Source organism: Drosophila arizonae, chromosome 3 (genome assembly GCF_054131065.1).
Source record: "Drosophila arizonae isolate 15081-1271.41 chromosome 3, UAZ_ARI_1.0, whole genome shotgun sequence".
Lineage (NCBI taxonomy): Eukaryota > Metazoa > Arthropoda > Insecta > Diptera > Drosophilidae > Drosophila > Drosophila arizonae.
Genome location: NC_142923.1, coordinates 21,381,183 through 21,407,993, shown reverse-complemented (window position 1 = coordinate 21,407,993; position 26,811 = coordinate 21,381,183). Strand labels below are relative to the sequence as shown.

The following is a 26,811-nucleotide window of genomic DNA, read 5'->3' as shown; positions in this document are numbered from 1 at the left end:
ACACGTGCATGCAAAGATGTGGATCGATTGGCTAGAAAATTGGAAAATTGAAATAGGGGTAGTGACTTCAAAAGTTTGCAGAAATAAAAAGATAAAAAAGAATGGTGATTACAATGTCAAGAATGAAGTTGTTATGGAACCCTAAACAGAAAATTGACAAATTAGTAATTTAATTAATAAATATTGAGTTTAAAACTCACATTTTATTTACAGCTTGGCTCTCAATCTTAAAATAATATAAAATGTAGGAACATAAAAATATTTGATATAGAAGTAATTGAAAAAAAAAAAATAAATAAAAAATAATTTTTTGCTTAAAAGCTCTGCACAAAATAATGTTTATAATATATATAAAATATAATAAAAAACTATTAATAATACTGAAATCATTGCAAAACCAGCGACATCATTAAAGGCTTCAAGCAAATTAAAAAAAAAAAAAGAAAAAAATGTATATATGCATTCTGTCTTATACTAAAAAATAAGCAAATGCATTAACAATAAATAACTAACAATGTTTCATAACAATTTTTCTTCACAGCACATATGTTTATGAAAATATGAGAATTTAAAATACCTTTGTTTCAAATACTTTATTTTTTACCATACTATATTTTCTTTAGAATAAAAAGCAATTTTAAAGCTTAAGTCATAAGGCTAGCTACACATTTTGCTGCACTCGTCCACACACACTTGGCACTCAGTGTTGCTTATAAATAAATGCGTTAATCTATTGAGGCCATAACGACATCGTTGGCTCTAACAGCCGTCCCACTCTCTCTCGAATGCGCATTGACGCATAGTTAGAAATAAAAAAAAATGGACGAGGAAAACAAGAACAACAAACACGAGGCTGAGTTGTCGACAGCAAACAATCTGAATTTCTGCAGGAAAATGCAGACGAGCTTTTCCGACCAAGGAGTGGGCTCCACCTTCGAGTGGCGCCCCCGTAAGTAGCGCCCCAGCCGTATCCACAGCTCAGCCGCTAGACGGCTGCTGTTTGTATTAAATAAGCTTTGGGGGTTCAGCTGCCAAAGCAGAGTAGAGCAGAGCAGAGCCACAGCTGAGCTGCTGAGCTGCTGAGCTGCTGAGCTGCTGCCGGGGGCGAGGCCAGAGGCGGGCGTCACTTCTAGCCGCAATTTATGTCGACTTCACTTCCGGTTTGCGGGAAATAACTCTTGTTGGCCAGAAGCCGGACAGGGCCAAACAGGCAGCCAGTAGGGCTGAGCTGAGTGTGTGTGTGTGTGAGTGTGTGTGTGTGTGTGTGTGCGGGCATTTCTTGTCATCATTTTCCAGCCAGCTGCAAATTAACTTGCATAATTTAAGCGCTAGTCGGAAAACGTGGAGCCCAGCTCATCGGGCGCATTTAAAACCATGATGAAAGCACAAGCATTCGTTGGGCCCTGCGGCCTTTGCCAACTCCTGCTAAATTATTTCGAGAGCCTAGCGCATAATAAATCAACACAAGCCCACTGGCTGGCTATCCAAAAAGTTGGGTCAATCAATAGGCCCTCAGCTCCTTCGGTTGGGGAAATGTGCTGAGCTGTGTGCTTGGGATTTATTAATCAATCTGTTTTCGAGCTAAATTTCATTTATTCACTTTTGTTTACCTTTGATATGTTATAATTATGTTAGTTGAAGTTCGAGTCTTAGCTTTTTAAACGAATTTCAAATGACCGTTGATTAATTTATTACCTTTAAATTTGTAGAACTTTTGCATGCATTGATTTCGAATTAGAAACTTAATATGTTTGCATAAAATTTGTTGATTTCCTAATGAAATATAGAAGAATACCTCCGACATTTATTTGTTATATACTAACATAATATTATAATTGAAAATTCGATTCGATGGATGGTTTAATTTGTACACAGAAGTAAAAATAAATATGTATGCTGGAAGCTGTTGAACTACTTCATTGACTCTGGCTAAAATTACCAACGAAGTTAATTTAATTTAATTTCATGATTATTTATAGGAAATAGTTAATTTGTTGTGAGAAAATAGACGAAACAATTGTTCAACATGGAGACATAGACAAAACATATGGAGCGTAGTAGAATATTATATAGATTTGCTTATGTGTAGCAAAAGAAAGTCAACAAGATGATTAGATTTAATTATATGTAAATATTATTAAATTTTTGTGTTATATAAATATAAAATAATTCGAATGATTTTTTTTTTGTATTTTGTTTATTTTTTATAAATACTTATATTGAATCACTCAAACCTCCCTTCATATAAAATATAATAAATAAAAATAGCCTCATAGCTTTTATATAGGCTTTATTAAATAAAGGTTAGAGTTTAGTTTTAGCCGATTCCAGTATTCTGCTCTTATCAGTGTCGTTGCATTTGACAGCAATAATTATTATCAAAAGCTGGTTCGTGTAGATATATGTGAAATATATATATGTACATATATAATAGACATTTTATTAATTTAAATAATATTTTAAAATTTCGTAAGCATATATGTGTATGTGTATTTCTTCATTCAATTGGTCTATCTGTACGAATGCTAAAAATGTAGTTTTTATCTTGAAATGTGAAATAATTATGTATACACTAGCGTTGACAACTGAAGATCGAGTTTGTATCATTTGTAAGAGTGTCAAATCTTCAATTATACTAAAAATATTGCTTAACCATATATATGGAGAAACTGGGAGCAGTCAGATCGGAATATAAACATATCTTATTTATAACACTTTTTTTTTAATCATTTGGTATTGAAAAATAGAAAATAACTTATATAACTTGAACTTTTAAACTTTTTTTCTCCTTTGATTCGGTTAATTCCAATTATAAACTGTAAGTAAAAATTACTGGTTGATCTTCTGATAAGCTCTATCTACTATGCATAGTTTGCTTCGGTTCGAATTTACGCCGTCGATTGCAGCTCTGAGCCATTGCGTCATTCGTGTCATATGCTGGCGCCAACAAGACTGGGCTAGAAGGGAAAAAAAAAGAAGAAAAGTAGAAAAACCAGTTCAAATCTGCGACATGCATAAATTGTGCGCAGCGGTTTGCTCTGTTCGGTTATACGCAGTAAATCTGCGAATTGTTAAGCTAAATTCAAAAGCCAACTGCGAAAGCCAATGACTGCCACTTGGCAACATATCAAGGAATAAGGATGCGACGGCGGCTCGTTGCCGCCATCACAATTTACGAGTGACAGAAATTGTCTCTCTGTGCCGCATGCCGCATGCCGCATACCGCAAGCCGCATGCAGGAATCGTTCGTTGTCCTCTTTACAAATTCGGAGCAGGCAGCGGCGCAGCTTCAGTTACGCTTAATGACAAGACAAATTATGAAATTTTTAAGATGCTTAATTTTTGTTGAAGTTTTCTTTTTATTATTTCCTATGTTTTATTCTGTTTTGGCAGCCGTTCAGCTTGTCGGAAGAAGAAGGAAAACATTGAATTTCGTTTGCTTGGCGCATCAAGTATTTAGTTGGAGTTTCTTCTCGGTGGCAATTAGACTGTGCGACTGCATAATGGAAATGCTCAGCACAAAGCCAGTTGGTTGATCAATGGGTTTGGCAGATTGAAAATTGGGACGATTGTGAATTTGCTAGCGATGAATATGCAGTATAGATTTTAAATTGAAATAGAGTAGAGTAAATGGGCAGTTGTCAGAGTCCAGTTTATGCACTGAAGGTGCCATAAATTGGAATCAGAATAAAAAAGGGGCAAAAATAAAAAAGAGAGCAGCTCGGGTGCCTAGATTCTTACACGCAAAACCTGCCCAGGCGTGAAGGCTTACGGGCGTGGCTTGACTTAAAATATATGTCAATCAATCCATCAAATTTCTCTACAACATTTTCTTTGCCTGAGCAATATGAATACGACATTTCTTATCCATTGCCTTATTTAGTGATTTTTTATAAATAATAAAAATTGTATTTTTCTTTTAACTAATTTTTTATATTAATTTTTAATAAACACTTTTTTTTATATTAATCTAAAATTTATGTATACATATGTCTGAATTACATTGAATTAAACATTAAAAAAATTTAAAAAGTAATTTTTATATTTCTAGCAATTCTTGAAATTCTTATAAGGCTCGTTTCCATATGAATTCTTCAAAACTTTCAATCCAGACTTAAATTATAAGTGCAAGTATTATTTAGCAATCATCTATCGTCGTGAATGCGTCAATAGAGCTTTATAAGTCAATTCCTGTAGCTCTTCAAAGTTCAAGAGTTCGCATGCAAATCTTCACAGAATTGAATTTCCTTATTAAGAGGAACTTTGATTGTGATGTGGTACACACAACTTACAACTTTAACTTTAAATGAGTTGCTCCTCTCTATCTCTCTCGCTCTCTCACTCGCTCTCTATTCTTTTAGCTGTCATCTTCAGAGGGGACTTTGGATAAAATTTGCATAATTTATTGAGCAAATCAGACGAACAATACAGGAAATGGGAACTAATTGAATAACAGACACAACTTCTACCTCTCTCTCTCTCTCTCTTTCTGTCTTTGTCTGTCTGCTCGTCTGTATGTCTGTCTGCTTCATTATTCTCTTATTAAGCATATTTCAAACTATATTATGCTCGTCTGCTTTGGCTACGTTTAGCGGCTGTTTTGCTATCGACTTTCGACTTTAGCTAAGTTGGCGTGAAATAATAAAGCCAATAAAACACACATTAGCCGCGATACATTTGGCGCTTAACGGTGCTTAGCATCGTGCAAATACGAATACACACACACACACAGACGTACAGGCGTTTATACCTTGTTGCTGTTGGCAGACTTTTTGGCTTTGGCTTATTTTACCGCATGCGGTGTTTTACATGTTTTAACCGACTGTCATGCCTCTAAGCCAGGCTAACTGACTACCTCCCTCCCTTTCTCCCTCTCACTCTCTTTCCCTCTCTCTCTCTCTCTCTCTTTCTCCGTAAGCCGTTCAATTGAAAAGCTAATCCACTTATTGCCGACAGTAGCTCAAAAGTAGTGCAAAATGTCAGCATCTTAAAGCGCAGTCAGACAAACGAAACGTCAGCTGGGGCGTATGCGCAATGTGTGAATTAAATTGCCAGAGCCAGAGCATAGCACATTCGATTGAAAATCACAGGCTTGATAAAAAGAGGACACGTAAAAAATGCCAGAGAACTATGCAATCAGTGGAGGAGGGAGTGCCAACATTTTTGTGGCTTTTGAGCGAAAAAAAGAAGTAGGAAAAGAAGAGGAAGCAAAATGTATGTAAAGGATTGCAATTTTTTGGATGCCAGCTTTTTACATTTGTTGATAAATGGGCTCTGTGTGTGTGTGTTTGTGTGTATGTGTGTATGTGTGTATGCGAGGGTCGCGTGAAGTCAAATTAATTACACTAATTGACTTTGAAGCTAACCAACCAAAAGCGCGACACACTCACACACACAGAAGAACCCACACCCACACACCAAAACACATTTGCCACAAAAAAAAAAGGAAAGAATATCAAAAAAACCAAAATACTCTCAGAGATTTGTCAGAAGAATTTCAGGAAAATAGTAAAAATTTTGCTTTTAATTAATCATTCGTTGACGTGTGAGAGAAGGAAGAAGAGAGAGAGAGAGAGAGAGAGAGAGAGAGGGAGAGAGACTTTACACATCTAACTAAATATGGTTTGTAAACATTATTTCAATGATATGTAAACTAAATGTAGCAGCATTAAAGTGATTTCGTTATTATACTTATTTCCTTTTGCTTTTCTTTTAATACATTCTCCAGTTGCCAAATTTTATGTTTAGTCTCGCTTCGAGGGTAAATTTTTTTACCTACCTACCCACCCTAAGCGCATAAAATATTAAAAATATTGCAAATATGGCACAAATTAATTTCAAAGGATAAAGATGCCGAATTGTCTGGTCTCTCATATTATCCCTGAAAGGAATATTTTCTCAATAGAGAATTAGCATTATCACATGAAATAAATATATTTGAAATACTAGGATGTAACTCTCTTAAGCCTGAATTCTCTTGAAGCACATACTATATAATAAAGCATGAGTTGAGCTTCAGTCGGATATAGAATTCTTCGTGAATCAGTGTCTCTAGATTTGTATGTAAATAAATGAGACAGGCTGTAGTTATATAGTGGTATATAAATACATATATACGGTTTATAGATATACATATATACCTACATATTCGTTGCTATAGCCATTCAATTTGTGTGCTCAGTTCCACACGATTTTCCCCAGATAATTTTCAATTAGTTGCTGGAAATGCATTCACGCCAGATTGTCGTACGACTCGCGTCGCCCCACTCAGTGTGTGATATGTCCATCGATTGCAATAGCTGGATGGCACTGGCATTTATATGGCATAATCATATTCATATGTGTGACAGGCGCATTAATTACTTCGCTGTTGGCCTGCGGGGAAATCAGCAGCGATATTTTTGCACATGGCTGACCAAAAAAAAAAAAAAAAGAAGACAAAATAAATAAAATTACATATTCACATGCACAGCTGTATATTTACATATACATACGAACTTCCTTAAATGAAGTATACGCCGCGTGGCTGCTGCCGAAAGATGAAGCAAATTAACGTCAATGTTAATTGCATGATTGAATCGTCATGCTGAAAGGTTGCTTCACAGCTTGCTGCTTGCAGGACTCAGTTCGCAGCACTGCCTCAGCCCAGTTTTCAGCTGCCATCTGTTATGGCATGAAGTGGCCATACATCCGTTTTTTTTTGTCATTCATCGAGCTGCTTCGTGGCGCATCCGACAACAGGCCCAGGGATTCACTCGAAAGCTCTCTCACGGATATGCAGTTGCTGATGTCCTTGGCAGATTGTTGACTGCATTTGGGGCCACATTTCGCCGTAGATTCCGATTAAATATTGTTCCGTAAGCTAAGTAAAAATTGTCGCTTATTAAATTGAAGCGATTGGAAGGCTTATTAAATGGAGCTCTCTTTATCAGTTACAACAACTTATATAAAATTTTATAAATTTATTTTCATTTTTTACGAAGCTAAAAACCTGTATTTGTTTTTAAAGGTATTTTGATCAAATATTGAAAAAGAATATTTAAGTTTTTATTAATATAAAATAATCCAACCATTTTATACAAATTATTATATAAATACTTTGTATTTATTTATTTTATTTTATTTAATATTTAACATATAAATTATTTTCAGCAAATACAAAAAATAATTTAGTTTTTTTTTTAAATTGAAAATTTTAAAATTCTTTACTAATTATTTAACTAAGTTTTATTAGATATAAAAATATTTGTGCATACTAATTTCGAAAATTTCCGATAAATTTTATATATATGTATATAAAGTAACGAAAAAAAATTTTGTTTTTCATAATATACATATGTATAAATTATATAAAAAATAAAGAAATAATCTTAAATATTAAAAAAAAAATTGTTGAATAAATACGAAACATTAAGATATTGCTGCAATACGCTTTATTATATTATATTTTATTTTTTATTTGTTTTATAGAAATTTATGAATATATAATTTTTTATTTTAGATTTTACATAATATTATAATTATCCATTTTTATTTGAAATTTGATTAAAATTCAAGTTCTAAACTCACTTTTTTGGTTAAATATTCCTCTGTCTATTTTCTTGGATATTGGAATATTTAAGTTTTTACAATATGAAATAATTAAACCATTTAATACAAAATATTATACAACATATACACACATATATTTTTTTGTTTAATTTTCATACATTATTATTTCATAAAATATTAAATAAAATATTTAAATTCAATTTTAAGGCTTTAAAATACAATATTTGATATCTATTCCAATTACTAAATAGCTATTATCCCATTCACTCGTCTATTTCAGATTGATAGTTGAGCATCTCTGCTTTGGAAATGGCTCACGTAAATACCGCAAAACTTGAGCCTGAAGGCTTGAGTGCAGCAGCAGGGCAAAGTGCTGAAAAGAGCCACATTATACGGTCAATTGGGAACTGATTGAGTTTGTCCTTGAGCTGGCGATGCGAGAGCAGTCCGTCAGAGACTGGACCAGATGCAGATGGCTGACAGCGAGCTCACAGCAGGTACAAATTCAATTCAACTCTTTTACCAAATTTAATGCAAAATCACTAAAAAGAAGTGCAAGTTGGCAGCGGCTCTTAAGATATGCACTTGCAAGGTATATGCATGTGTGTGTGTCTGTGTTAGTGTTTGGGTATTTCGAGTCGCATAAATAAGTAATTAGCACATAGTGCAGGCGACATTATACTTATGCTGCTGCTTCTGCAGTTCATGTTTAATGGCTGCTTAAAGTGCAATTTAGTTTTCAAGTTCTTTGTTCTCACATAATGATGCAGGGTTCGTGTGCCTTACCCACACAGCCACACACACGCAAACACATAGTTGATAACCGTCTTGTTTACACTGCATCACATCAAGTGACAGGAGCAGCGACCTTCTACAAGAGAGAGCGAGAGGGAGAGAGAGAGAGGAAGAGAAATGGAAAAAAAGTAAAGTGAAATAATAAGAGAAAAGGAAACAAGCAGTCGATTATATTTGCTTGGTTTTCTTTTCCGCCCCGTTTGGCTTGGCTGCTTGGCGTACGTGTCCTGGCTACCAAATGGAAGTCCGTGCTGCCTTTTAGGCGTGAAATAAGCTACTTAGTTGAGGCCAAAGAAAAAAAAAAGCAAAAGGAAAAGCAGCAGAAGAACAACACGAACGCATGCCACTGGCAATATGTTAATAACAAAAGAAATTATCAATTACCTGGCAGCGACAGCCACAGACATTTTCGGTCAGTTCAGCGTATGTCCAAAATGTATACGAATATTTATGCCCGACTGCTCGGGGATTAGCTCGACAACGTTGAGTGGATCAAATAAATGGCCACAATATAATACATAAAAATCTATATACATATATACACATATGTATGTATATGCCTTTAGTTGCCTTTAGTTGCTTTTGCTATAAATAGATGGTCAAGAATATCTCTCTATAGAAAACAGTTGTTAAAAATATTTTTATGGTCTTTAAAAATGAAATATGAGTAGAGATATTTGAAAGTTATAAAATTTGAGTTTAATTTATAAATACTTTATGTTGAGGTGAATTACTTATATTTTTATCCGAAAATAATATAATTTGTCTTCTTGATTAATCTATTATTTATTTATTTATGTTGAATTAAAAAATACTTAAATTTAAAAATGCATCTTTATTATCCGCCGTTGCCAAGTCCTTTTAGACAATGTGTTAGGCAGTTAACTATAACTAGAGTCCTATTTTTACCTGTCGATCCAAAGGAAATTAAAAATATGTTTTCTCTGATGGCTCCAATAGATATGCATATAGTTTTCCTTTTCTTGTTTTTTTTTTTTTTTTTTTTTTTTTTTTTTTTTTTGAATCATTATTGCAGGAGGCAAAGATTACATTGATTACATCAATTATTACATTTTTAGTTTTGAGTTCCTTAATATAATACAAATATATATATATATATATATATATATATATATATATATATTTTGAAAGTTTGCCACTCCCTATACTCTCTCTTACTCGGTGTCTATTCATCTCCTCTGACTCTTTCCCTGTATTTCTTCCTCTCTCATTTCCTCAAATTTTATTCTCTCTCAATTTCTCTTCCCCTCCCTCTCTCTCTTTTTCTCTATACAGATCTGTCCTGTTAGCCGTAAGTCCATCAGTAAGTTCAAAGTTTGTGACAGTAAAATCCACTTGATGTGCATTCGCACAGCCGCAACGTGCACTTGTTGAAAGTTAAGTGCGACCGCAATAATTGGCCATTAGCCCACATATAGAATGCGGCTTGCAAGCCATGTTTGCAGCACTAAATGACAGTTTGACCGTTTGCCAACACTCACAACGCTAATTGCCTCAAAGCTGTGATGATAAAAAAAAAAAAAAACAATCATAGATAAAGCAATGGACTGTATCATAGAGTGTCGTAGTCCCGGATGTTTCGTCTTTGCTCACATGTCTGTCATGTTATTTAGATTCATGAATTTATAATGCAATTTGCTAGATAACGCTTTTTTTTCGTTTACTGATTTTTTTGTTTTTCATTTGCGCTGACGGAATAAATTATTAAATATTTCACAAGTAAACTAGTCGCAGTTATTCAAATAGAAATATTTCCAGACAACGCCAAAGTGAAAGCTAAGATATATGTCTTACGGCGGTTTAAGTTATTAAATTGGTTAATAAGAGCGAAATTATTAATAATGTAACTTTTAGCTAGATATTCTTAAAGAAAGGAAAAAAACACTGTTAAGATCTAGATAAGTTTTAAATTTCCTTTAGGTTTAGGTAGAAAAGTAAACAGAGAAACAATTGCCCTTTAACTGGCTGCCCATACACACCCACACATACTATATACCCTCACTTAGTAGCTACCTGCACACATGCACACATATACATAGACATAACTGGGCATATACGCACACTTTCATGTGCAGCATTTCTCGCAAAAGGTGTGAAAATTGATGCCTCTCTCTCTCTCTCTCACACACTCTCTCTTACTTTTATCTTCATTGTAATGCCCGCTCTCTTCCTCTCTCTCACACACACTCGTTTCTTTACTCTTCATTGCAATGTAGTGCTCGCTGTATCTCTCCCTTTCTCTTTCCTTCTTATACTTCACATTCTCGTGCCTCTCGCTCCATCTCACTTTCTATCTGTCTGTTTATCTGCATATCAGACGCCGCCGCAGGCAACATTTTGCATTTCAGTAAAAGTGTCAAAAGAAAATTTTCATAATTTTTGTGAATGCAACTGACAGCCAACTGATGATGATGATGATGATGATGATGATGTTGTCTGCTGTTTTCTATTTAGTTAGCTCTTTTGGTCCGCAATTCAATTTGTTTTATACATTATTGCATTCAAACAAAACAAGTTGATCAGACTCAAGCTTATGTATACATATATATATTATATACATATATCCTTATGTATGTATACGTATATATTTGAAAAAAGTTCGGTGATACCAAACTTTATCACTAAATGCCAAGAATTTGTTATTCACTTGTTTGGCTTTTTTCGCGCAATTCGTTGTCAAGCTGAGGTCGTATTTTGATGCCCACCTGCCGGCTATTAGACATACTCTAACAGAGATTTTCATATATTTGCTCACGTAGCCAATTGGTTAAATCATAAACATCCCGGCCTTTGAGTTATACAATATAAGCATAAACAACTTTGATGAGAATATTATTACAAACAAAATATTATTATCATTCATAGATTGTTATTTATAGATTGTTATTTATAGATTGTATGAGGACAGGAAACTGTTGGGAATACACATAAATATTATTAGGCGACAGATCTGAACGTTACAAATACGAATTCGAAGTCCGAGTCTTTCAATTTTACAATTGTTTGCATTCATTTATGACAGGGTACTCCTATATTGGTTTTATAAAACAGATCTTAAATTTTCTTCAAGAAATTTTCTGGTTTATTGACCTTCGCATAGATGATGAATTTTGTTAGAGTATTGAGTATTCAAGTTTTGTCATTGTTCAGCTGATTTTTTCTTCCATGCCCGCAATCAACTTTAATGACTCACATGTGGCGGCGACAATAATAATAATAACAACAATAACAACAACAGCGACGACGAAAATGAGAGTGGGAATGAGAATGAGAACGAGAACAACGCACCTCGCTGATGACCTTCAATAAAGCTTATAAATCAAAGCAAGAAATCCCGCTGCCCGCCGCATCCTGCGCCGCCGTCATATTGATTGCTTCCTTTAGACACATGTAAAAAAGTTGTTGGGATAATTTCGGCAGATTTGTTTGTAGGCGTCTGTCCCATGTCGTGTCGTTGTCCTCGCTGTTGCCTCCGAGCTGCGTCACCTTAAATATATATATATATATATATATATATATATATATATATATACATTTTTCGTCTTGGATAAAATTTAATAAAAAAACAAAAAATAAATAAAAAACGATAGGCCTTGACTACTTTAACTGGCATAACTGGAAAATATGTTAAATTTTGTATAGTTAAAAATATATAAATTCGTAAGAATTCTCTTATAAGTTTAAGTTTAAATCTTAATCGTCATTGCATTTCGCTTGAATAGAACTTTCAATTTAAAAGGCGCTAAGTTTAACTTAAAGCTCAGCTTAAAGCAAACTCAAAAGCGAATCATTTGCGCAAAAATGACGAACAATAATTCAAGTGACTTCCGTGCAAATCAGACGCACAACAATCGTCAGTGGCAGTCCCCAGCAGTCCTGGCTTCCTTTAGCTATTCCCAGGACGGCAGCATATGAAATATTTGCTTGGTCGCGTGTGTGTGCTCGCTCGTCTGTGCTCCCAGGAATTTTCACTTTCCCCTGCAGTCAACTTCGATTCAGCTGGCGACCCGTAACACCAGGGCGTGCGCCACTTCTCTTCAACCAGCCTTTTTCTACTGCATTCCGGGCATTCGCATTTCTCCTGGCCAGACAAGGGCATGACAAAACAAAAAAATTAAAAACAAAAACAAAAAAATAGAAAAAAAGCGAACGAGCATTGCGATGCACTGTATATGTGGGGTACGGTGGAAAACAAAGTAAATTTATTGCTTTTGCCTCTAAAGTGAAACGCAAAACGACTTCATTTAGCTATGTCGACTCTGCGGTCGCTGTATGAGTGGATTTTAGAAACAACAACAAAGAAAACAAAGTCCTTTTTATTTTCGTGAACAGTCGCGATGCGTCTTAGGATAAACGACAAGAGATTCGACGAGAGATAAACGTAATGCATGGACTCCTATTTGGACGCTAATACGCATATATCTCTTTAAAATATCTTTAAAAAATCTGATTTAATTTTTTCTCATTTTAAATATTTATATTTATTTACAAAATAATGAGATACCGACTTTACGGCATGTTCGTGGGAAGTGTTAAAATGGTTTAGAGATACTCGCATATGATATACTGAATTCAAACAGAATTGCTAATTTGTTTAAAACCTTTTGTCTTAAATAACGGATTTTAATGTACTTTGAATCACATGCTTAAGATTTTCTATTAAACAATTCATAATTTAGAAAAAAATAGAAAAATAAACCGCCTTCATGTGCACTTTAAATTAAATTTAAGGAAGTTGCTAAAAATTTGAAGCTTAAATATAATGAAACTCGCAGTTTCAGAAAATATACATAAAATTAAGTAAAAATCAAAAAATGAAATAATCAAGAAATAAATGAATAAGTGAATTTCGAAAATGTTAGTAATCGATACCATTACAACGAGAATAGTTATCGATTTTCAATCGATCTGCGCATGCATCTCTAAAAAAAAGTATCAAGTCTCTAACGAGCGAACGGAATATGGCATTATCAACTGAGTTAGTCCCTGATCAAGAATATATGTTTTTTATAGCGTCTGTCATGCCCCTACCCATTCCCATTTTCAATGGGTTTATATCTGAACTTTAAATTACGCTCAAGATGAAAATAATTCTATTTTTTGCATTCTCAATTCTAACCAACAAATGGCATGCATATTGAAATGATTTGCATATTTTATTAATCGACAGCTTCAGCTCAGAGGTAAACGAAAATGCAACACTAAAATCAATGCAGCAAAGGCTGAAAAAGTAGGCGAAATATCAATCGATAGAGGGTTAGCCAAATGGCTTGGGGTAGGTGGTCAAGTCAGGTATGCATTGCACTTTGTGCAACTATTAAATTGTTAAAAAGCCGCTGGCTGGCTGGTCCAGAGCTCAGCCAACTCGATTTTCTGGGATGCAGTCGCTGCTCTCCTCTGCAGCTGCCCTCATTGTGTCAAAGTGGTAAATTTGATGGGGTTAACTGAATGTGGGGGCTGCTGTGACTGGCCTTGTAGCTCGCATTGGTAAATGGGCAGAGTTGGCAAGTTTTAACGCCGTTAGGCCATCAGCCAGCCAGCCAGACATCCACACCAGTCTGTCTGTTGTTGTGAAAAGTCAAACGTCGAGTGCAGCAAGCTCTCGCGTCCATTGGATAAAGTTTTGGGCCATTGTGAAAATTTAAAAATCAAATTGTTTGCTCGACTCGGCTTGCCACGGCTAGCCCAATACGCCACACGACTCACACCATTGCGGAAATAATGAATAACTGAATGAATGAACGCATGCCACACACGGATCGCCGGCGACCTCTAGCCCTGGCTTTGCCCTATCAATCGGCCAAAATCTGTAACGTGACTCTGTGACAGCTTTGCATGTTGCAGAGAGATTATGTCGATTACTAGACACACTCCAAATACAAATAACCAGAGGCACTTCACTCGTCCGTATCGCATGTTAATCAGTGTAGTCATATGGTCATGCGTTCATAGTGTATGCCTATTGTAAAACCAATTCCAATCGGCTGACTTCTCAATTATACTGCTCACTAAAATGTTGCAAAAATTCAGCATACAAGAATCGAAAGAATTAAATTGATTAATTTCTTAATAAGTTGTTTTGAAAAGAAATAGTTCTTTAAGATATCTCAACTATATATTAAAAAATATTGATATCTTCATCTTTGGCTAAAATAAAAAACAAAGAATTATTAATTAATCTTTTTTTTTTTTTTTTTTTTTTTTGTAAGGATATTTTTATTAGAGGTTTTAGTTAAGACGACTATATAATGTAATAATTTAATCTATTTTAACGTTTTATTAATAATATTCATTTGCCTATTGACTCATTTTAGTCTGTGTCATTAAAAACATAAACAGATTATTTTTTTTTCTTTTCTTTTCTTTTCTTTTTTTTTTTTAGGTAGATTAATTGACATTTAATTAAGTTTCAATTAAAATAATTTTCTTTATTTTTATATATCTTAAATAAAAGAAAATTTAAATTATTAAATATAAATACAATTGATTTTTTTTACATAGTTTTTTATATAAATAAAATTAATTAATTTTGTAAAGTATATTTTTACGAAATATTAAAATTTAAAATTGAATTATTAAATATTAATTATTATTATTATTATAATTATTAATTATATAAAAGAATAAAAGAAATGTTGCTCCACAACAAATTTAATTAAATTTCTATCAGGTTGGCTAACTTAGTCCAAACATTTCATTTGAATTTTAATTGCTTTTCTTTTTATTTTCTTGAAAAGTCCTCAAGTATAATTCACTTAACACAATTGCAATTTGCTAATACGTTTAAACAATATAAATAATATATAGTTAAATCAAAGTTTGGCGCATTTCTCTTCTTTTGTCTCGGTCTCGTTTTGCTTCTTTTGTTTAGTACGTCCCCAAACGCAAAACTCAGCGTACTTTAAAGTTGACTGCAAACGCACATTTACACAAAATGTACAGAAAAAGCAAAAAAAAAAAAAAAAAAAAAAAATACAAACAAATACTATATGTGTATATGAAATATTAGTGGGGAAAATATAAGTAGTGCAGCAACAGCCATTGCGAGTGGAGCACACAAAACAAGCGTAACGACCAAAATAAAAAAAAAACTTTCAACATAAAAATTTCAATGACAAAACTGCAGTTGGCAAAATTTGCGCGCCATTTCGGAAACACTTAAAACTTTTTGTTTCTCTTTTTCCTGTTATTTTTTTATTTTTTTTTACTTTATTTTATTTTTTTTTTTTTGTTGTTCACTTTTCCATTTATATTTAACTGCAATTGTCGGAACGTTTCAGACGCTGCTGTAGTGAATTTTTTAAAACGGCGCCGTAATTCAAATGCTATAAAAATTATTTAATTACTCCAAATGAAAATATATATATATACATATATATCTATTAGAGCGATATAGCTAGAGATAGCTGGGCATTAGTTTTTGGTTTATATTGCAGAAAAACAAAAGTTTTCTTTAAAAGCATATTTTTTATTAGTAAAAGTGAGCACGTCAAAAACTGTTAAAAAGTTTTTTATAAATATAAAATATGATTTCATTGTCTCATCGCTAAGGGACTAACAATTGAAACTATGTTTATCTACATTTACATTTCTCTATATGTTAGCAAACGTAATTGTAAATGGTGCTAGATTGAGAAGCCACAAATAGTAATTATATTCTTTCAGTTACTTATATATTTGACTTGATAATTTTGTTTACATCATTTATATTAGTTCTATCCAAATTTATATGTTAAATATTGATTGATTTTTAGTAAGTAAAAATATCGTATTGTATAATTATTTACTTTCCTTCTATTGTCTATGTTCTATTTTGTATTTTCTATTTTATGCCTTTTATATTTTATTTTTTATCTTTCATATTCTACTCCCTGATCTTCTTCTTTCTTTTATGCACTATTTTCAATATTACGTGTTCTATATAACGGTTTCTATATTTGTTTTTCGTTATTATTTTTTCTATGCTTACTTCTATCTGTTCTCCGTGTTGAGTCTTCTATTTACTACTTTCTTTTTCTCTCCTTGCTTCTCTTCTCTTTCGCTCGTTTGTAGTCAAATATGCATAACAACATTCTCATTTGCCTTAGATCAACGTCTGGTCAAATTTATGAAATTAAGTCAGCGACTCTTAAAAGCTTACGTAAATAAATCAAATTGAGAAGCTGTTCCCATAGACGCTCTGTGGAAGATGCATTCAGAAGCGACAGAGAGCTTCCACTAGACACATACTCATGTTTATCTAGCCGGACACATTATTAGCCTGGCCAATTTACAGCCGACGATTTGTGTGAGGGAACTAGAAGTTGACGCCCTTTTAAGTGGTCAACAGATAGAAGAGTGCGATGGGCGGCCTAAGGTAAATGGGAGAATGGGTTAACCTACCACGTCGCACGCTCTTTGACCTCGTTTAATTTATGCGTTCCAGCCAGAGCTTAGAGGTAACAGCAACAACGACGACGACGGCGACAGCGACGGCGACTCGATAATACATAATACCAAAGGCGATTACACTAATGGTGATTGGCTTTGTGCTTTACGAGTAGAACCTGCTTGCCAGCTAACGGTGGCAACTTTTGCCTAACTGTTGATCGTCAGCCAAGTCGTGTGCTCGCTGCTGCTGCGCTCTTGTCTGTCACCAAATTGCGCCCCTGCTACTTATTTATTTGTGTCTTCTTTTTCTTTTTTTTTTGGCCACTTTGTAGCCAACTACTTATAAAGTCGTGACAAAGTCATTGACTGTTTGCGGCTCGCTTGGCATTTGCATAGAAATGCAATTTTCTGGCCCCCAATCTCATCGTTTCTTCCTCTGAGAAGCTCAAGTTGAAGGTGGAGTCGGAGTCGGAAGCTATAGCTGCTGGCAGTCGCCAACTTACTGCTGCACATAATTTTCGGCTTAGAAAGTTATACAACAAACACACACACACACACACACACACACAGAGAGAGAGAGAGAGAGAGAGAGGGAGAGACACAAATTGGCCTTCGCTGCGCGTCGAAATCGATTTTTGCTTCTTAAACCAAACCATTTAACAGTTTATCCCCAGTTGACAACTGGACAGCGCTATCGCAACAAACATCTCTAGGCGAATTCTCTAGTAATAGCGGCGACAACTTGCTTAATCATAAATTCCATAAGTAATCCAAGCCATGAGACAATTTATGTACGTTGTCCAACCAGCTGAATACACTTAAAGGTATTTTAGAGCAGCTGAACTGGATTTGTCAAATGAAAACTTTTCTAACATATATAATGCAAACATGTGAAGCATATACATATTTGAAAGAGAATCTAGTTCTCTCTCAAATAACACATTAATAATAATGCTCATTATCGAATTATACAGCTGGACATGAACATTTCAAGGAAATTAACAATTGTAGATGTTGTCTGTTTACAAACAACTTAATTTTTATAATTCCCACATCACTTACATATACTCCCATCACATCATGTCAAATTAGAAATAGAATAAATATTTATTTCCCTCTCGTTACAATACCAATAAATCAGGTAATTATGATCGTCATCAGCATATGCATATTAATAATTAGCCATCGTTATTAGTTTTAGGTTTTTTTTTATTCCCAATGTTTGATATATGTATTCTTAATAGTTGTAAGTTTTTCTTCTCTTTTTCCATCAGAAAATTACCATAATTTTTTGTCAGATTTATAAAATTTTGCATATACTCGATTCATATAATTATGCAATTAGAGTTAGAGCTAGAATAGTCATAAGATAGTTCTTAAGATTATAGTATTATAGTATCATAATATAATATTATACAATATATTATTATATAATATAAATATATTTTCACTAAAGGTTTGTTTAACTGTAGTAAAGTTCTGGTAAAAATATATGAAATAAGAGAAAACAAAAAAAACAAAAAAAAAAAAAAAAACAAAAATCAGTTAATTTGAATATTAATTTTATACTGTGTTAAGTGTTAGAATACGTGTTAAGTAGATTAATTAAATTTATATGGGACACTTAAATTTTAATCAATTTACGGTATACAAAAGTGTTGTGTTTTACATTTTTTTTAAATTTAAGAGTACAGGACACAATATCCTTTTTTACTTAAACATTACTTTCCAATGGAAATTGATTTGTTAGAATATAACATAAGTACGGTGGGAAATTTATATAAAAACTCCATAAAAAATATCATAACTTGACTTAAAAACTAAAACTTAAATTTAAAACTTAATTCTACTGTGTATTCTCGACATAATACATAACTTGGTATTCCATGAAGCTATGTAGTTTATATATTACTAAGTTAGTAATAATTGCATCTAAACTCTCTCTGACTCTTTTACCTCTGTGAATTTCTCTATTATCGATAAGTCTCGATAATTAGTATTGATTTTTTATGCGTAGTTGGAATACTTTAATTGCGTTGATTCCTGTAATAAATATACAAGTTTTGTATATTTCAGATTTATGTTATAAATTTGTTTTTATAAAATACCAAGCTTCATTGTTTTATAGCTGTATTGCAGTTTCTTGGTGTGTGAGTGTGTGTATGTTTTTCTTTTTAATCTAACATGCTTGAGGCAGACGAGGACGGCAATAGCAGCTGGCAAATGTCAGGTGGCAGATGCACACGAAATTTACGTCCTTAGCTCTCGACTTGACTGACATTTGTCAATTTGCAGCAAGAGTGTGAGTCAGGTGCACAAGAATAAAGCAAAAATATAAAAAAAACAACAAAAATGAGGATTAAAAGGAAGTTGCATCTTCACATTGTTTATTTTTCATATATCTAGACAGACATGTCCTGTAGGCGGCTATTTGCAGAGGTTTTCATAAATTTAATTGAAAAACTTGCTTAAAGCTCATTCGAAATTTTCATCTCATTCCATTTGCGAATTCTCTTTGTGCTTTATTTGCGATGAATCAACAACAATTGTTTGGTGGAACTTTCGACTTCGACCCTTTGCTCTCCTGTCGAATGCCTTGGGCTATTTTTTACTGTTTTTGTATTTTATTTTTCAATTCATTCCTTTGCAGTTTGTGTTGTTATTGCTGCTGCTGTTAACAAAAAGTTAAATTTATTTAGCGTTCAACTTGGTTTATCTATTTATTTGATTGGCTTGCGTTGTCGATAGAAGCTTTTCACTTTTTTGTGCAAATCTACCTCAAGGCATTTTCCTCTGCATATATTTCCAAACCATATATTTAGTTAGAGTTTAATATTCTTAAAAAATCATTTAAGTTCAAATTCGAATAAAACTTCTTTCAATTTTGTAAAGAGCATTTATATTTTGACCATCAGGTTTTTGCATAACATTCCTTTTTATGAATTTATATATATATTTTTTTATGTATTATTTTGTAAATCGTGTTTTTTTTTTTTTTTTTTGCCTAACAAGAATGATTTTTATATTTTTGCAAACAATGCTGGTGTTTATACATAGTTTAAATGCATCATTAAAAATATTTGATTTTATTTTTGTTAATTTTATTTATTTATTTTTTTCAAATGGAGCTAAGGCAGAATTTGCTTCTATTTGTCGGGCGTAAGCTTTATTATTTACTATGCTAAATGAAGCAGACAAACTGATTGAAATAACATTTTAAAAATATTTTTTTATTCAAAGACATTGAAGAATTTTAAATAGATCTCGTTCAACTTCACTGAAATTTCTTTTTTTTTTTTATATATAAAATCTACTCGTGTTGTTAGTTTTAAAGTCAAAATTTAAACTGTAAAACGCGAGGTGAAAAGGGCGACACAAATGTTGGCTAAAAATTAGGCACGAATTGTGCGCAATTTGTCGTGGCCTAAACTAACACGCATATAGTCACACACACACACACACACACACACACACACACACACGTAAGCATAACATGTGTGCAAACAGTTGCAGCACTCGACAAGCTTTTAGCTGGAGGAGGGGGAGGCGGGCCAATTGCGGGGCTCAGCTAATTGTTGCAGCGCTCGCGGCAGCTTTGCGGTCATTGTGTGTGTGTGTGTATGTGTGTATGTGTGTGTGCCTTCCTGCTGCCAGCTGTCAACGGCTTTGGCCCACCCACTTTTTACAGTTTCCATCTTTTTTTTTTTTTGTTTTAATTGCCAGGATTTTCGCATTCTGCATTTTGCATGAACTTAAGCTGGAAAACACAGCCGCGGAGAGCCGACAGCCCACTCGGGGCACTCTGCTCCGGCAGCTGCTTTTTGGCAATAGTTTTGGTCCTTCAATGTTTCTCGACTTGTTTTGCCAAGTCTTGGCAAATGCAAGTGCAATTCGCCCACTTCTTGGCCTATCTAATCGACTTCTAATTACTTTAGCCAGGAGCCAAGAGCAGCATAATAGCCACAACGTGGCCGCATTTAATGCTGATGGCCCATTGCAATTGTTAAGCAAAGCAGCTAAAATGGAAATTTAATGCGTTTCAAAAGCTAAAACTCAAAATTCATTAAAATTGTTGCGATTATTCTGTCATTCATGTGCATAAGTTCTATTTATTTATCTTAAAGCGATAATAATGTACATATTTTAGAATTTTAATGTATTCGATTTGGATTTAAACTTGAGTGGAAAAATTCAAAAAATATTTATGGCCAAGAATGTTAATTTATAAATTTAAAAAAAGTTCAGAATTTTCTATAATTTTTTAATTTATAATTAAATAGATTTGATTTGTATTTAAACTTGAGTGGAAAAATTCAAAAAATATTTATGGCCAAGAATGTTAATTTATAAATTTAAAAAAAAGTTCAAATTTTCTATAATTTTTAAATTTATAATTAAATAGATTAAATATTATAATTATTAAATACATATATTTACGTGTGTATGTAGAGCTATGCCACGCACATCTCTACGGACTAGACCTATGGCAGCACACACATCCAAACATATACATGTACATATATTGGCTTGCTGCCAGGCTTAGCCAATATGTCCATGCACCTGCCTCACAAAGTGAGCGAGAGATTAGATGTGACTGAGCCAGCAAGAGGCTGGGGCAGCGGCAGGGTGAGGCAATGAGTGCTGGCAAGGCCAAGGCAAGGCAGTCAGAGTACATGAAAAGAAATGCCGCTACACTCGCTAATAAACCGTAATAAACTGCCATCCTCTGGCTGTCTGCTACGTTTTGAGCTTGTGTTTTTAACATGTAGCACCAGTCAACCACCCAACCACCCAACCACCCAACAACCCAACCACCCATACACCCATACAGGCAGCCACCCCGTCTCTCGGGTATCCGAGGCATACGACAAACATTTAATCTGCACACACAGACACGCGCTCAAACTTAACAGGGAAGAGCAACAGCAACAGCAACAGCAACTTGCACCACGAACTCCAACAAAACAAAGATGAGCAGTGGGCGGCGTGGACCTCGTGGGCGGGGCAGAGGCAAAGGTAAATGCGGGAAGCCTTTTGTAAAAATTATGCTCCTTCTTTGGCGCTTTGGCAAGGTAAACGCACAGAGTATGATTATGAGATCACTTTATGTGACGTGCTGGCTGGCTGGCTGGCAGGAGCCAAGCTGTGCCGCGTCCTGCCTGCCAGACTGACTGCCTGTGTGTCCTGTTGAACGGCGTCCTGCATGGGCTTTAATAAAAATAAATGTTACTTGTAATAATTTCTTGCACGTCTCTTGCAATTTCCACACCGGTTTTTTGTTTTATTTTTCGTATTTAACGTCTGTCTCTTCCGCCTCTCGTCCTTGATGCTTGCGAGCAGCGCGACTTTCCTTCTGCTGTTTCACGTTGAGTCAATGTTAAAGCATCTGCATCTATCTCTCCTTCTCTCTCTCTCACGCTCTTTGTGTATAGAGTGCATAAAATATTAATAATTGCACGCGTGGTGGTAATGAAAATACACACCCACACACACACATACACACACGCACAGACACACACAGACACACACAAGAAGCTAATGCATACATTTCGGGTTAATAATGTGGACATAAAGGAACCACGAGCTGTTGCCTCCTGCTGCCTGGAAGTTTCTAAGCGCAAATCAGCATCATGATGAGAATTTCTTTAGCTCATCGCTCTGCAGTGTGTAGCGTGTGTCTGGTGGGCGTGGCTTTGTCTCAGTTTACGCTGATTGAAAGGCAATTGAGATGTGTCCCAAGTCAATGGATGGAAAGCACTGTGGCAACAACCATGAGTAAAATAAGACCAGCTAAACTTATCTTCATAATGATCTCAGATTGTGTACATTAGCATAGAACTTAAAGCCCTAGTGGGATTCCCTCAAGAAACTGTGATATTGTCACAAATTATTAGGATCAAATTCATTAATTGACACTGAAATAAATAAAAAATCCTATTATTAAATCCATAAGCACTAATATGACTTTGAATCGAATAAATCAAGTTGTTCCTGATCTTGTAAATATGTGAGACTAGAGATTCCAAAACTGGTTTCAAATGTCTCCTAATCGTCTGCTTTTATACTCGGTTCCCAAAGAAAACAGAGAGTATTGGTTAGTGGAATAATTTGCATTTCTTGCTGTTTGGCATTTATACTCGCTAGTCTTATAAGATATCAAGACTATACCAATACGCATTAACGGAGCGTATCAAATCTGCAAATAACTAGCAGCGTCCTTGAGCTTTGATTTCAAAGTTGATAAATCATTTTAAAAATGTCATATTATTTATAAATTTATAATTTATATAAATAATTGATAACCATAGAATGATAAATCATTTTAAAACGCCATATTATTTATAAATTTAGAATTTATTTAGAGTACAAAATTAATAATATAATAAAAAAGCATACATTTAGAATAGTTATTACTAAATATAAATATAAATATAAATATATACAATATATAAAAATATACTACATTTAAAAGTCCATCGGTTTCAAAATATTTGAAACTTTAAATTCAGTTCGCATTTGGTTCTTAGGATTCAATACTTAATCGTGAACCCCACCTGGCCAAAATATATGCATGTTTGGATGTTTCTGTGTATAAATGGTATTGTGAGTATGTAAGAATATTGACAAAGCTGTGCAGTTACAAAGCTTGCTCTTGCGGCTAGTGCTGAGCGCCTTGTGGCCCCAGCGACAGCACCTGTCAGCTCTAATTAAGCACAGGAATTTCAAAGAGATATATATATATATATATAAATATAAATACCTATATATATGTACGTTTATTTATATTGTGAGCCATACCACAAGCTGTGGCTACTCTGCAGGTGACTGTTAATCCTTGATGAATCCTTTCTTGGCATAGCTGCTGCAATTGACGCTTATTAGCTGTTTGCTAATCACATCTTTGGCCATCTGCTTGGAGGTCGCCGAACTTTGTTTTATTTTATTAACGGGACTTCTAATTAGAGGGGCAGGCAAGCACAAATCACGGTTTGGAACCCTTTTTACTTGTGATAACGACCTTGAACTGTCTGTCGCCAAAGTGTCGCGCCTTGCTGAGAGCAACAACATTAACTACAGCAACAACAACAACAACAATAGTAGAAACCGTTCTATTAAACTTTTCTGCTTATGTCAGTTTCACTTTTGTGTGCTTTCCCGCAGTTTCTGAGACTGTCTCGATTCATTTGGAATTCAACATCGAGTGCAGCTAAGGCGAATTGTCCTCAAAATGCAGCAGCTCGAGTTGTAGCTAACAATTTGTAGCCTTCAAAATCGATAGCTGTTGTTGTTGTTGAGTGTTCTTGTTGCTGCCCGATAATCATTTGTCAAATTTCATTTTATTTGCCATGCAACTTGAGTATTTGCCCAAATTTATAAGGGAATTAATAATGTTTTTAGCCGCGAGACTCGGAATATTTGTACTTACTTTCATTTCAATAATACACAATTTTAATCTATATAAAGTCCGATTTATAGCTCAAACATGGGCGCATGAGTATATATTTAATAGTAGCATACGTATTGCAATATTATATATTTCAAGCCGAAATAGCATAATTAGGCAATACTAAGAAATATCCCGCGAAGTGACCTAAATTAGTAAACGTAATTCGTAGTAATAAAGGCATTTAGCCACTTCTTTAGTTAAGGTATCCTTATACATGCGCTATAGAGTTTAAGACAAAAGCTGCAATAAAAAAATAAAAAAATTAAAATAAAAAAAAAAAACTACGAAATATGAAATTTTTTTCACTATGATGCATCGTTATGAATATTATAATAGTTGTTACTATTTACTTACACAGTTCTCTTGGTATAACAGTAATATGTATACAATCTGCAGGAATTCCAAACATGTAAAATAATATATCTCTGCATTTATTATATATCTATATAATTTGCAAATAAATATTTATTTTTGCTATTTAACTATTCTAATCTATTTAACATATTCAAAACTGAAGAAGACTGCCTAACGTATTTTTATCGAGCTTTCGCAGGGAGTAGTGGAATATTTTTTTGTATCTATTCCAACACACATCCCAACAGCTTTCATAGCTTTTTAGTTATTCCAGCTTTTAAGAGTTTGTGTTCGAAGTTTAACTAAAGCCCAGCTACGACTCTGACTGAAAATAAGCTCAGCAAAAAAGCTCAACTCAATATGAAACTCGTTTCAGCTTTAGGGATGCATAGTAAATGAGCTTAATTGAAAGCACTTTCTTGGTTGTTGTTTCTGCTTTCAATTTCTCGCGTAATGACAACCCTGCTTGGAGTTAGTTGTAAAATATAATTTGGCGTAAAAATAGTATAATATATATATAGAACTATCTGTAGACGAGGTCAGCAAAGATCCAATTGAAATTCTCGATTATTTCAGCTCAAAGTCTGTGTAATGAAAAATACACATTATATGCAATGATACAATTATATTCAATGATAGCTAAGCCAATACAATATTTTTCATACACTTCGAGCAGGTTTAGGCCCATTTAGTGATTCGTATTACAGAGTGGTGAGTGACTATTGAAAATTATGTTAAATTTCTACTGATGGAAAGCAAATCTCTCTGGCTCTGCCAATTAATAAATACAAGTTGAGAGATTGCTTGAGTAAATTAATCGTGAAGCTTGCAGAGGTGGGTATTGGGTTGGGGTTGGGTCTAGCACACGATTAACCTCGATTTTAACACGCACACTTTGACTGCATGTGCAATAAATAAAATTGCATTCAGTTAGCTACACATGCGGCCCCATGAAAATGCAGTGAATGAAAAGTGCAACTCAAAATATAAACAAAAGCCAATTGCACTTGCGCGACGGAAGGGAGCAAGTCGGAAGAGGAAGAGGTGGCGACGGATATGATTGCGGAAGTGAAAGCAGGTCACATATCGCCGACTCTCGGCTGACAAGGACATTCAGTACACACACACGCACACATATATATATTTATATACACACATGCTCTTGCCCACGCGTCGCCTGCTGCCGAGTTAATCAGCTTCAATTGAGTTCATTTATTTGAATTTAATTGCTTTCCGTGTAATCGCAAAGTCCGGCCAAAGATCCTTTCAGTAATCAAGTTCCTTCACTCGTTAATATCGGAATATATATACAAATTACCTTAAAATAAAAAAAAAAATAAATAAAAAAAAAACAAACATACAAAGAAACAAACATTTTTCATGTGAAATGCAATTTTATTAATTCAATTTTTTTATTTTCATTTTAATTAGGCGAACAAATTTGGGTGAACTTCGTAGATCGTCAAAGCCCTGTAAAAGCATCTATGCAGATTGATATACTGTTCCGTGCTTGCCACTGTTACGACGTAAAGGATTGAGCCACAAACACCCGAGACGTATCTGAAAATAATTTTGAAAAATAAATTTCAATTAACCAGCCAATAATATTTTTTTCTGATTTGAAAATGTAAACAGTCAATCATGTAAAAGAAACTAATAAAATTATTTACAAATTAAATTCCTGTATTCTTTAATTTCATAAATTTAAGAAAAAAAAAAAAAGATTCGCCAATTTGAATGACGTAAAAAATCCGAGTGAAGCAACAGGGAAACAGAAATATTTAGCAGGTGACAATGTCCATTAAAGATCTAGCACAGTAATGTTAAATAACATAGCCGAGTAATGTCAACTCTTCTTCTTCTACACTGTTCATGTAAGCAATTGCCGTGTATCAGCTGCATATTCGGTTGGGGTATTAGGCGAACAGAAATGCACAGCAGAAAGAGAAATGTTATTTAACATAGAGAAGTTAGAAGTTGAGTTAAAGAACGGTATCTGTTATACTGCAGATAAACAAAATTGAGCGATGTTAATAATCTCCAGAAGTGCACTCGGAAGAAATGCAGAAAATAAAAAATAATTAAATAAATAAAATAAAAATAAATAAATAAATAAATAAACTAGCTCATTTTCGAATCGGGAAGAGGCTAAAATATCATGAAAACTTGCTGTTGATTACCAGGCAAACATAATCGGCCTACAGAAGCCAAAGCATACAAGCTTAGTACATTTTTTAGAACAGTCCTCCCGTGTGTGTGTTTACAATATACGC

At 34.0% G+C, this 26,811-nt stretch overlaps 1 long non-coding RNA gene across 1 annotated transcript in view; it reads left to right on the top strand.

Moving 5' to 3' along the window:
* The window catches only part of LOC149269870 (uncharacterized), a 35,198-nt gene extending 8,982 nt beyond the window's left edge, over window positions 1-26,216 (top strand). Inside the window, exons 2-3 of the long non-coding RNA XR_016269121.1 lie at window positions 7,832-8,048; window positions 25,970-26,216. This is a non-coding gene — a long non-coding RNA (uncharacterized LOC149269870). The remainder of the gene's footprint in view (window positions 1-7,831; window positions 8,049-25,969) is intronic.
* The last annotated feature ends 595 nt before the right edge of the window (window positions 26,217-26,811 follow it).